The 11,585-nt window shown below is 50.5% G+C and overlaps 1 protein-coding gene across 2 annotated transcripts in view; it reads right to left on the minus strand.

Moving 5' to 3' along the window:
• The window catches only part of LOC311233244 (calpain-5-like), a 48,558-nt gene extending 37,411 nt beyond the window's left edge, over positions 1–11,147 (minus strand). Inside the window, exon 1 of one of the 2 annotated variants that reach the window (XM_084320180.1) lies at positions 10,991–11,147. The gene's annotated coding sequence lies outside the window, so the exon portion shown is untranslated. Of the gene's footprint in view, positions 1–1,588; positions 1,719–10,990 lie in introns of those variants that run through there. The other variant, XM_084320179.1, reaches the window with a different exon arrangement.
• Positions 11,148–11,585: the final 438 nt, after the last annotated feature.

Consider the following 11,585-nt stretch of genomic DNA (forward strand, 5'->3'; position numbering starts at 1 on the left):
TAGGTTGTATTTGCTGCTCTCGCGCCCGCTAGCTAGGTTGTATTTGCTGCTCTCGCGCCCGCTAGCTAGGTTGTATTTGCTGCTCTCACGCCCGCTAGCTAGGTTGTATTTGCTGCTCTCACGCCTGCTAGCTAGGTTGTATTTGCTGCTCTCTCACGCAAACATTTTATGACCTCACAAAGTCAGAGAGAGTCAGATTCATTGTTACATCCTGACAACATCACAGATTGGAGGCTCTCTCTCTCTGATGTCTAGCTTTAGGAAAGAGTGGTGTGTTAAATGGGTGGCATTCCCCTTTAAAAAAAATAGAGAGAGAGAGAGATAGAGAGAGAGAGAGAGAGAGAGAGAGAGAGAGAGAGAGAGAGAGAGAGAGAGAGAGAGAGAGAGAGAGAGAGAGAGAGAGAGAGAGAGAGAGAGAGAGAGAGAGAGAGAGAGAGAGAGAGAGAGAGAGAGAGACTATTGCTCAGCTATTCCACTGCATCTCACAGGCCATGGAAGCGTACAGTTACTAGAAATGGCTGGGGCACTATGACTCAACATTGCATGACACTATCCAATTCCATGTAATCCCCCCCCCCCCCCCCCCCCCCCCGCTGTGGCCTGTAGGATGTAATGATCGGTAACCATTAGTGCTGCAACTAATCATAATGTGGATCTGTCGTCCGTAACGCGCCCCACTTTCACCTGGCTTTCCCCACAGTCTGTTAAAACACAGCTGTTTGTTTTACTGTTTATTGTAACGTATGATATAACCCATTATTATGGCTTATGACCCTCATCTGCACCTTTGTTTACACTGTTTACTTTCCTCATATTTTTATGTTCAGAGTTAATTGTATTACCTATATTTATATCTTTCTACTATTACCCTGCCCATACCTGTACCTCCCCTCCCCCCCCCCCCCCCATGCTGCTATGACTCCCGGATTTCCCCAGGGAGATCAGTGAAGGAATTTCTTATTGTATCACATTGTGAAATCAGACGACTCAGACAACAGAGAACGAAACCAATTAGAAACTAGCGTGATCTTTAACTGGTTTCGGCCTGAATCACTCTCTTCACGATGTAGACCGTAGAAATTAAAACGTCCGACTTCCACGCTAGGAATTCAAACGGTTTAGAAACTAACAAGATGAGCAGACGCATTCCTCGTTCAGACGGTAAGTAAATATATATTACAGCCATTAAAACCCCCAATCCGGGGTTTATTTTCCCATAACAATGTGGCGGTGTATCCATTCCATAGACAGTCCATTAAAGAAGACTTCTGTAGTTTTGTGGAACTTTCTTAAACAGCTATGAACACGTTTGAATCCAGTGTACAACGTAAACAAACCGTTCCCGGACACACAATAGATGTTGTCTAGACTCCAGTCCTCAGTCAGTCAACTAGACTGAGGGGGGACTGTACAACTAGAATGGAAACATTCATATTCCTTATTGGTTTACATCGGGCTCCCTTTAACATGTGTCCATTACGACACTTAATACACACTTAATACACACTTAATACACACTAAATACTTTTTTTAAACACAGTAGTAATAACAAGGTTTGGACTAGAAAAATGAAACCGATATAGTTTACCTCTCGGGGAATCACAGGGACAACGCCTCCTTCCTGATTTAGAACACAGATGGGCAGGTCTCGTCAGGTCTAGTCAGGTCTCGTTAGCTCTCCTGTACCTACTACACACAGCAGCCAGTCTGTGACCCAGTTCTGCTTGTTCATGCTCCAAGCCACGCCCCCCCCCCCTGGCCACATCCAAGCCACACCCCCCCCATACCTGCCTGTCACGCTCCAAGCCACGCCCCCCCGGCCACATACCTGCCCGTCACGCTCCGAGCCACGCCCCACCTGGCCCCATACCTGCCCCTCGCTCTCCGAGCCAATACCCCCCCCCCCGCCCCACCCGGCCCCATACCTGCCCGTCATGCTCCGAGCCACGCCCCCCCTGGCCCCATACTTGCCCCTCGCTCTCCGAGCCACGCCCCTCCCGGCCCCATACCTGCCTGTCATGCTCCGAGCCACGCCCCCCCCCTGGCCCCATACCTGCCCCTCGCTCTCCGAGCCACGCCCCCCCCCTAGCCCCATACCTGCCCCTCGCTCTCCGAACCACGCCCCTCCCGGCCACATACCTGGCCGTCAGGCAGAGTGACAGCGGTCTTGCTGAGAGAGCAGCCAGGCAGTGTGACTGAAGGCCCAGGATGGAAGAATGTGGACGGCAGGAACAGGCTTGACGCGCTGCGACCGGCTCCACGACACCGCTGAGCTGACTGTCCCCCGCAGGTGGACTTTAAACCCTGTTTTATTGGATCTTTCTACATTGAATAACAACTTGAATACATGTGTTTCCCCCCCCCCCCCTCAGCTAATTCTTCAATAAACCACTGAAAATTTCTTCAAGCAGCATCTCAACACCTTCAGCCTCATTGAGACGCAGGATCTATTGATGTGTAAAGTGTCAATAAACACCCTGTTGATATCTATCAGGAATTCCAAGTCGGAAGCTTATATTCGTTCAAGACGTGTCGACGCCCACTCAGCTTTGTGTCGACGCCCACTCAGCTTTGTGTGTAGCTGAAGATAAAGGTGTCGAGTTACTGTTTTGTTGGGTGGTTCAATGATGAGTTGAGTCCTTGATCATGAACACTAGTACATTTAGTTTACTACAGCAGATCAGGTTACATTTTCTGGTTTTATGATTAATTGAAAATGGGGGACCCTGATACAAGACGAAAATCTTTCTCTGGTCTGCATCCCCTTAACAATTGTGTGTATTGAGCCGTACTGTATTGTACCCATTCTGCAATCTGTTAATACAAATTTCAATCAATCAATCAATCAATCAATCAATCAATCAATCAATCAATCAATCAATCAATCAATCAATCAATCAATCAATCAATCAATCAATGGTTTCATCAACCTCAAGTCTGCCTCAACCAGGAATACTAGAGGTGCGGCAAGGGGGGACTGTACAATCCCTTTAAAGGTCCCATGCATTATAAATGGACTTTTCCAGTGTTTAGCATTGTTTCCTAGCAATGGGGGATTATATCAATGTGGTCTGTGTCGTTAATTATCATATTGACTCATCAGTCTAGTCTCGAGTTCACGAGATCTTCCCTCACTCAACTAAGCCGTTCTGATTTGACTGTTTTGCTGACGTGAATATGGCACAGATTGAGCTGATTGTGATCTGATTGGCTCTGTGGTTGTAGTCACCGCCCACAATTCGCTCAACAGAGCGAGTGGATTACTTCCTCAAACAGAGTGCCGAGTCCGACAGACAGCAGAGAACGAGCATGCGCATAAATGTTCCCTCACGTGCGCACAGAACAGCTCCGACCAGCATTATGATAGAATGATTATTATGCATAAATAGTAGGAAACATGTTTGTATAGGAAATTACTAGTTTTAGTTTAGTTTTTGTAAATATTGCCTTGAAATAGAGAAGCTGAAAAAGGTAGCTGGATGTAGCATTCAATATATAAAGAAATTATATTGTCAACAGATATGGTTGAAAAACAAACAATGTTTTAAATGTAATTGTAGATACATTGTAGTTACAATTTCTTTAATTGAATTAACTTAAACTAGAAAAGTAAATACAAACTAAATTAACAATGTAACTTACAGTTTACAGAAGGACAGTTTCCTTCTGAAGCACAACTTAAGAAATGTCTCATCCTTCCAGTCAGGACCATTTGTCACATAGTGAGAGGTTCCACAGCTCAAGCAAACCCCCACCAATTGGTACATGGCTTGTATTTTGGTTTTGCTCTTCTCGTTCTTTGTTATGCTATTGTTATGCAAAGACAAGTAGCTAGGTGAGTACCGGTACTTGGCGCACGGCACGACGAGTCGAGTGAAAGTTGTGTGCACGCGTGTGCACGTGCTTCTGCTCAGAAAAGTGGTGGAACGGCGTGGTACCGCGTGGCATGAGCACTGCACCCCTGCCCTTGAACAAATAAAGTAAACCTAACCTAACATGTTATTCATGCAGGTAATCCAAGATGGTCGTTATATTAGTCGTACTGGCGAATCGCGTCCTGCTCTTCGCCATCGAGATATACCTCATCTCCAGTACCTAGTGTACTCCATCAACGAATAAAAAAAACAATACACCCAGCACCTGCCAGGCCCCGCCCTAGTGACGTACTATATAGCATTAGGCATGGTCACCACTCGCTCTTCCTCTATTTTCGTTTCCATCATAGCGGATGCGTGCACCCTATGCAACTAGTTGTCATGAAAAGTTTAGAGAAATTACGTAATATTGAGTGCTTACCGGAGATTTGCCTACCCCTGGAATCTTCGCGGCATGTTCCAACGACACGTCGGGTCTATCCTGATGTTTCCTCGTCTTGTGGCAGCAGATCGAGGGACAGCGTGCGAGGTTTGGCTATCGAGCCGGCTCGTACACAGGTAGGCCCTGTGTCATCAGGCATTAATGCTAGTGTTAGTAATGCTGGTTGTTTTGTTACACAGCCGAGTTGTGTGTCGGCGCCAGGGGCGGGATGTTTTGGTGAACGTTCCCCTGAAGTGGACATTTTCCAGGCGATCCTGGAGCGCGCTGCTAACACTAATGCTATAATGCTGGGTCACTGTTCTAATGTTCCCCGCCGTGGGATGTTGCCGCTTTTCCCTCCTCTTAACCGGTTCATTGATGAAGGTCAGTCGGTAGCTAATGTGGGGGGTTTTGCTGAGTCCTATTTACCCTTTTTACGGGTGAATGGGTTGACAACAGGGTGCAGGGCGGGTGTGCCGTGGCTAGGTAGCCAGGTAGCATCGATCCTGTGCCCCGGCGGGGTTGAACGGTGTCCCACCCGGAAGCCGACGCTTGAGAGCGAGTCGGCCCGGCGGGTGGCAGTATGGACTGATGAGAGTTATACTGCTACAGGATGGAATTTAGCGGCGGCCAGTGGTGTGGCTCAGCTGACTGTTTTTCTGTCCACATTAGCGTCGGGTAGTGGGGCTACAGGACCAGCCGACGCTGAAAACATTTTGCATGTTTTTGGTGTTATAGAGATCTTGACTCAGTCGCAAGCTGTAACTGCGGGGAGGATTAGGATGCTATCAACGCTTGTTAATAGGCATTTCTGGTTGGAGCAATCTCCTCTTGGGGAAGAAGAAAGGTTTTCTCTCCTCACGGCTCCTTTTTCCACAGAGGGACTCTTTGGTCGTTATGCGGAGACGCAGGCGGTTGTTGACCTAGGTCCCACACCGCCTCACGCTATGCAGCCAGAGGTTGGAGCACGGCCTTGTCAGCGACTGTGGCGAGGCCCTCGACAGGCGGCCATGTTTCCCCCGCCAGTGGTACCCTGGGCGGAGAGTCAACAGGGGTCCACAAGGCCGACAGCCTTGGCGGCCGAGGAATCGGCCATGTTGGATGTGCTCGGCTTGGAATATACAAGCCGTCGCCATTCTGCCGCGAACAGCCCGCTCCCCGATCACTCCTTTCCCCGTCACCAGCGGAAGAGGGGCTCTGATCGTTTTCCTTTGGCTGCGGGCCGCGAACCTTCTTTGAAGCGCATGCAGCCCCACATTTCGCTTCTCATGGGGACAGGGGCTGACACCCAGTTGATGGCTGAGCCTGGGTCTGTCAGTGAGAATGTTGTGCTGTCACGTGGCTCCCGCGCCACACGTTGTGCGATTGGTGAGCCTGGTGTTACGGCTGCCACTATTTACAGTGGTCAGCAGGGGGACTCGAGGCCTCTTCGTATGAATGCTCAGCACGGGTTACCCCGACCTCGCCTTCGCCAGGCGGGGTATCACGTTGATGCCTCCTACTACCGCGAGATCGGCAGTGGTCTGCAAAGAAGAGGCACGCGTGATTTGGGTGGTAGCAATATCACTGCAGGGCTACGGTGTGTAGGAACCCATGGGGTCCTCACGCCTTGCATGTCTGGCTGCGGAACAACTCCTCAGCATGCTCTGGAGGGGTGTTCAGTGGGGGAGGGTGTGTCAACTAGTTTGATGGCAGCTTCTCCCGTATCAAACCGGCCCTTTCTGTCGGGGTCCCCCCTTGGGTGCAATCGCTCTGTCCGCTTTGGCGGGTTCAGAGGCTACGCACAGCGGGAGGGACCGGGCCACCTATCTGCTGTTCCTTGCGGCCCAGCGTCAGTTGACGGCGGGTGCGCTCTGGGATTATTATCACATATGGCGACAAGAATGCCGTTTGTTGAGATGGGTAGAGAGAACGTTGAGGCTGGGGCTTGTTTTGCAGTTTGCACAACCCCACCCTCCGTTCTCAGGTTTGGTGCAGACCCTATTGTCAGGGTCAGCAGCAGTGACAGCTCTGGCCGACGAGATCCAATCTCTGTTGGCGAAGCAGGCCGTAGTCGTGGTCCCGAGAGAGGATGCGATGTCAGGCATCTACTCCCGTTATTTTCTGGTGCCCAAAAAAACGGGAGGGGTCAGACCTATACTGGATCTGTCCGCGTTCAATCGTCTGATTGTGGCGAGGCCATTCAGAATGTTGACCGTCAAACACCTGCTACTTGCTGTCAGGGTGGGAGACTGGTTCACTTCCATAGACCTGAAGGATGCGTATTTTCACATCCCGATTTTCCCTCCTCACAGGAAATACCTACGGTTCCTGTTTCAGGGCGTAGTGTACGAATACCACATTCTGCTCCTCAGCCGGTCGGAGGAGGTCGCCAGGTCTCATACCAGGCTGGTGGTGGAATTCCTCACCAAGCTGGGTTTTGCTGTGAACTGGAAGAAGAGTATGCCTCTTCCCAGTCAACAGGTGGAGTACTTGGGCTTGACTCTGAGGTCAAGACCCATGATTGTAACCCTCTCGGAGCAACGGAGGGTGTCTATCCTCCACGCGCTCGGGGGTTTCCGTCCTGGAAAGACGGTCACGGCGCTGCAAGTGATGCGCCTGCTCGGTATGATGGCATCTGCTCACGCGGTGGTCCCTCTAGACCCCCTCTTCATGAGGAGGATACAGAGGTGGTTCTCCAGTATGTGAATAGACTCGGTGAGGGACAAATGGAAACGGTTGACGGTTCCTTTGTCAATATGGGGGGATCTCGCCCATTGGAGGAGGCCTGGTATCCTCACCAATGGGGTCCCCATGGGCAGCAGGCGTTCACACGTCACAGTCTTCACCGACGCTTCCCTCACGGGTTGGGGAGGGACGTGTCGGACCGACGCAGTGGGGGGCAGCTGGACGATCCATGCTGCCCGGTCTACCCTGCACATCAATGTGTTGGAATTGAGGGCGGTCCTCCTGGTCCTCAGACGGCTCGCCCACCTGGTGGTAGGCAAGCACGTTATGGTCAGAACGGACGGTATGAAGGCAGCGGCGTATATCAACAGGCAGGGTGGAGTACGCTCCACCCGTCTGCACCGGGCGGCGGTCGAACTCTGGCTATGGGCATCTCGCAATCTGCGCAGTCTGAGGGCGCTCCACATCCCTGGCAAGGAGAATGTGGGCGCGGATATGATGTCTCGGGCGGTCCTCGTCTCGACGAGTGGGAACTGCGCCAAGACATAGTCAGGCAGATCTGGGATCGCTTCGGGGAAGCTTCAGTGGATCTGTTTGCGAGCAGACAATCTCACAAGTGCCCCTTGTGGTTCTCGATCAGCCGGGAAGACAATCCTCCCTTGGGGGTGGATGCCTTCTCGATGTATCCATGGCCGCCCGGGCTTCTGTACACCTTTCCCCCCATACAACTGGTGAGTCAGTTGTTGGAGCGGGTACGGAGGGAGCGCAGGACCGTGATCCTGGTTGTGCCGGACCGGGGCACAGCTGTGTGGTTCCCAGTCCTGATCCAGCTACTGGTAGCCCCGCCGTGGCCTGTTCCTTGGTCGGCGAGGGCCCTCTCTCAAGCGTACGGGTCGCTGTTTCAGCCCCCGGTGATGCGCCAGCCTCTGATGGTTTGGCTGGTGAGAGGGTGAGTCTGGAGAGGATGGACCCTTCTGTGGTTGACACCATTCGGAATGCGCGTGCTCCCTCCACTATCGCGCTTTACGCGGGTAGGTGGCGTATGTTCCAAGAGTGGTGTAAGGCGGGGGGGCAGGGACCCGGTGTCCTGCCCCCTGGATGCTGTCCTTATTTTCCTTCAGTCTCTCCTTGATAGACTGTCGGCTTCGACGGTGAGGGTATATGCGGCGGCTATATCCTCTTATCATGAGGGGTTTGAGGGTGTTGTATTGTTCAGCCACCCTCTTGTGAAGCGTTTCCTGCTTGGCGTTCGACGCCTTAAGCCGGTGAAACGCTCTCTGGCTCCGAGCTGGGATCTTCAATTGGTCCTCGTCGGTTGTCCTTGGCCCCGTTTGAGCCTCTTGAGCAAGCGCTGTTGGAACAGCTGTCGTTCAAGACTGCGTTCTTGCTGGCCATCACCTCCGCTAAACGCGTGGGTGAGCTTTGTGCTCTCTCGGTGCGGCCCGAGTGTTTGTCTATTCGTTCTGATAGCGGTGCCACTCTGCGGCCTAATCCAGCCTTCGTGCCAAAAAATATCCGGAGTTCTTTCCGCTCCAGGGATATTATGGTTCAGGCGTTTCATCCGCCTCCTCACGCTAGTGAGTTGAAGGCGGGCCTTCACCTGTCATGTCCGGTCCGGGCTTTGGGGATTTACCTCAGCCGTACTCAGGGCCTCAGGGCTACCGATCAGCTCTTTGTCTTTGTTACGGTGGCTCTCGTACTGGTAAGGCACTGTCGAAACAGCGCCTGTCCCATTGGTTGTGCGAGGGCATTGCCCTTTGCTACACGTTGGCCGGGCTGGGGGCGTCAGGGCGCACTCCACTCGTGGGGTGGCGGCCTCTGCCGCATTACTGGGTGGGGCCTCGGTGGAGGACATCTGTGCTGCGGCTTCGTGGTCCTCACCGGGTCCCTTCGTAAGGTTTTACCTCATGGACATGACCGGGGGTTCTGTCTCCCAGGCGGTTCTGAGGTCTGGGACCTCTCCTGCTTCCCGTCCTTTGGTGGGGTAGCAGGGGTGTGTGGGTGTGTGCCACAATGTGTTGTGTCACATGTGGTTCCGCCTGTGCTGTGCGTTCAAGAGGTTCTAGTTCCCTCTTGTTCGCACTCGGCTGGAGTTGACTGCCGCCCCCTCTTTATTAGGAAGGATGGGGTGACGGGACTCCCCTCCCCCCTGATGTGGGCTTTCGGGTCATCAGGGGGTGCATTTGTCGGTCCTCACGTCTGCTCTGTCCCCATATCTCGATGGCGAAGAGCAGGACGCGATTCGCCAGTACGACTAATATAACGATAGGTTATGTATATAACCTAGTTATATGAGTACTGGCTGAGCGTCCTGCTCTTAGCTTGCCCTGAGGTCCCTTTGGGTAACTTTTCTTGGAAGCGGTTTTTCCGAGGAAGAGCGAGTGGTGACCACGCCTAGTGCTATATAGTACGTCACTAGGGCGGGGCCTGGCAGGTTCTGGGTGTATTGTTTTTTTTATTTGTTGATGGAGTACACTAGGTACTGGAGATGAGGTATATCTCGATGGCAAAGAGCAGGACGCTCAGCCAGTACTCATATAACTAGGTTATATACATAACCTATCGTTCTTACTTGTACTTGCTCTACTTATCAGAACCTACCATACTGACACCTAGTGGTGCAAAGGAATAATAACATCCCTAATCATCACAGTTACCACACACTGTGTTGTTTAAGTTTAAGTTTATTTATTTTACCCAGGGACAGTGCACATTAATGAACATCTTCAGTTTCCACATCAATGTAAATGTGCCAGATTTGAGCTAATGAGCTAGTTTATATCTGTAGTCCCTGCCTACCAGTTTGTTTGACAGTATACTGTATAGACCATATGATGGGTTACTTGTGTCATGTGATATTACTGTAGGATGAAGAAGATTGAATACATAAAGTATGATATATCTTTAGTATTTAATACATAAAGTATCAAATCAAATCAAATGGATTTGTATAGCCCGAGATCACATGGAATTGCCCCCATGGGCTGTACAAGTCAAGAAGAAACATCACAAAAGATCAAAAACAAAAAAACACCATAAAATCCAAATATGCGACGCTCCCAGACTTTCCCGTGTCTGTCTGTAGCTGCCTCCACCGAGAAAGGAAATGTCATTGATTGAATAATTAATCACTTCAGTCTAGGGAGGAAAACCGATAGGTGTGTGTGTGTGTGTGTGTGTGTGTGTGTGTGTGTGTGTGTGTGTGTGTGTGTGTGTGTGCGTGCGTGCGTGCGTGCGTGCGTGCGTGCGTGCGTGCGTGCGTGCGTGCGTGCGTGCGTGTGTGTGTGTGTTGTCTGATCATAACGGATCATAAAAGCTTGTGGGATCAAAGTCGACCTCAGTAATGTGCTTGTTACGCTTGTTTCGAGTAGATATATTTTTTTATTGCTAGGTTTTTAGTGAGTCGTTCCTTATCTTCATTGGGGGAAAGTCTGGGAGTGTCGCATATTTGGATTTTATGGTGTTTTTTTGTTTTTGATCTTTTGTGATGTTTCTTCTTGACTTGCACAGCCCATGTGATCTCGGGCTATACATTTGATTTGATTTGATACTTTATGTATTAAATCCTAATGATATATCATACTTTATGTATTAAATCCTAAAGATATATCATACTTTATGTATTAAATCCTAAAGATATATCATACTTTATGTATTAAATACTAAAGATATATCATACTTTATTTAGACTTTTCAGAGGTTACCCCCCCCCCCCCCCCCAGTCTACTGTCCTCTGTCCTTGTTATGCTGTTATGAATAATGAAATACAGTTGAGTTACTGTTTTATTTAGTTAGTATTGTTAGTTTAGCTAGTTAGTTAGTTTAGTTAGTATTGTATTTGTGGCTAGAGCCTTTGTGTGTTTTTTTTTTATTACTGTAATGTAATGCACTGTGATGTTGTAAGTTATGTGTTCGGACCCCAGGAAGAATAGTCTTTCACCCATGGGTGTGTAGACTAATGGGGATCCATAAAATAAACAAATAAACAAAGATGAGAGTCTCCTGTCCTCTGTCCTGCAACACTCACATGTGTAGTTCAGTCCTTCCAGTCTTGAGAGCGACGGCACTCACATGTCTCGTTAGGCCAACTGCACTCTGGGACGGCGAGACATCAGCCGGCTCATGTGTCCCTGTGGTCCCCTGTCATGTCCCCTGTCATGTCCTCCTCATGGCCCCCGCCTCCGTAGCGTCTCTGGATGTTCCCCAGAAAGAGGAGTTGCGACGAAACCCGTCGTTTGCCTCCAAGCGCTGCCTGGAAAACCGGTCTGACCAGCTCTCTGGAACAGGAGGCATGTTGTGGAGCCTTGGGTCCGGCTCAAACAGGGTCATACACCCCCCTCCCCCACGCACACACACGCACACACACACACACACACACACGCGCGCATGCACGCGCACAGTACCCTCCTCCCTGCCTCTCCGTTCTTTGGATCTGCGCCCAGCAGCTCTTACCTCTGAGCACTTCTTCTTGAACGCTCACATCTGTTATCTCAGGACACTGAAGGCTCCAATGCAGCGACCCCATGGCTTCCTGGTCTGGTTTCTGCACAGCTCTCGTCACCTCTGTGTGGTCCTCTGTGCTCAACAAACAACAGAGTACTGGTATATAAGAATACCCTGAA

This window comes from Notolepis coatsorum (genome assembly GCF_963971535.1).
Source record: "Notolepis coatsorum genome assembly, chromosome: 8".
Classification (NCBI taxonomy): Eukaryota; Metazoa; Chordata; class Actinopteri; order Aulopiformes; family Paralepididae; genus Notolepis; species Notolepis coatsorum.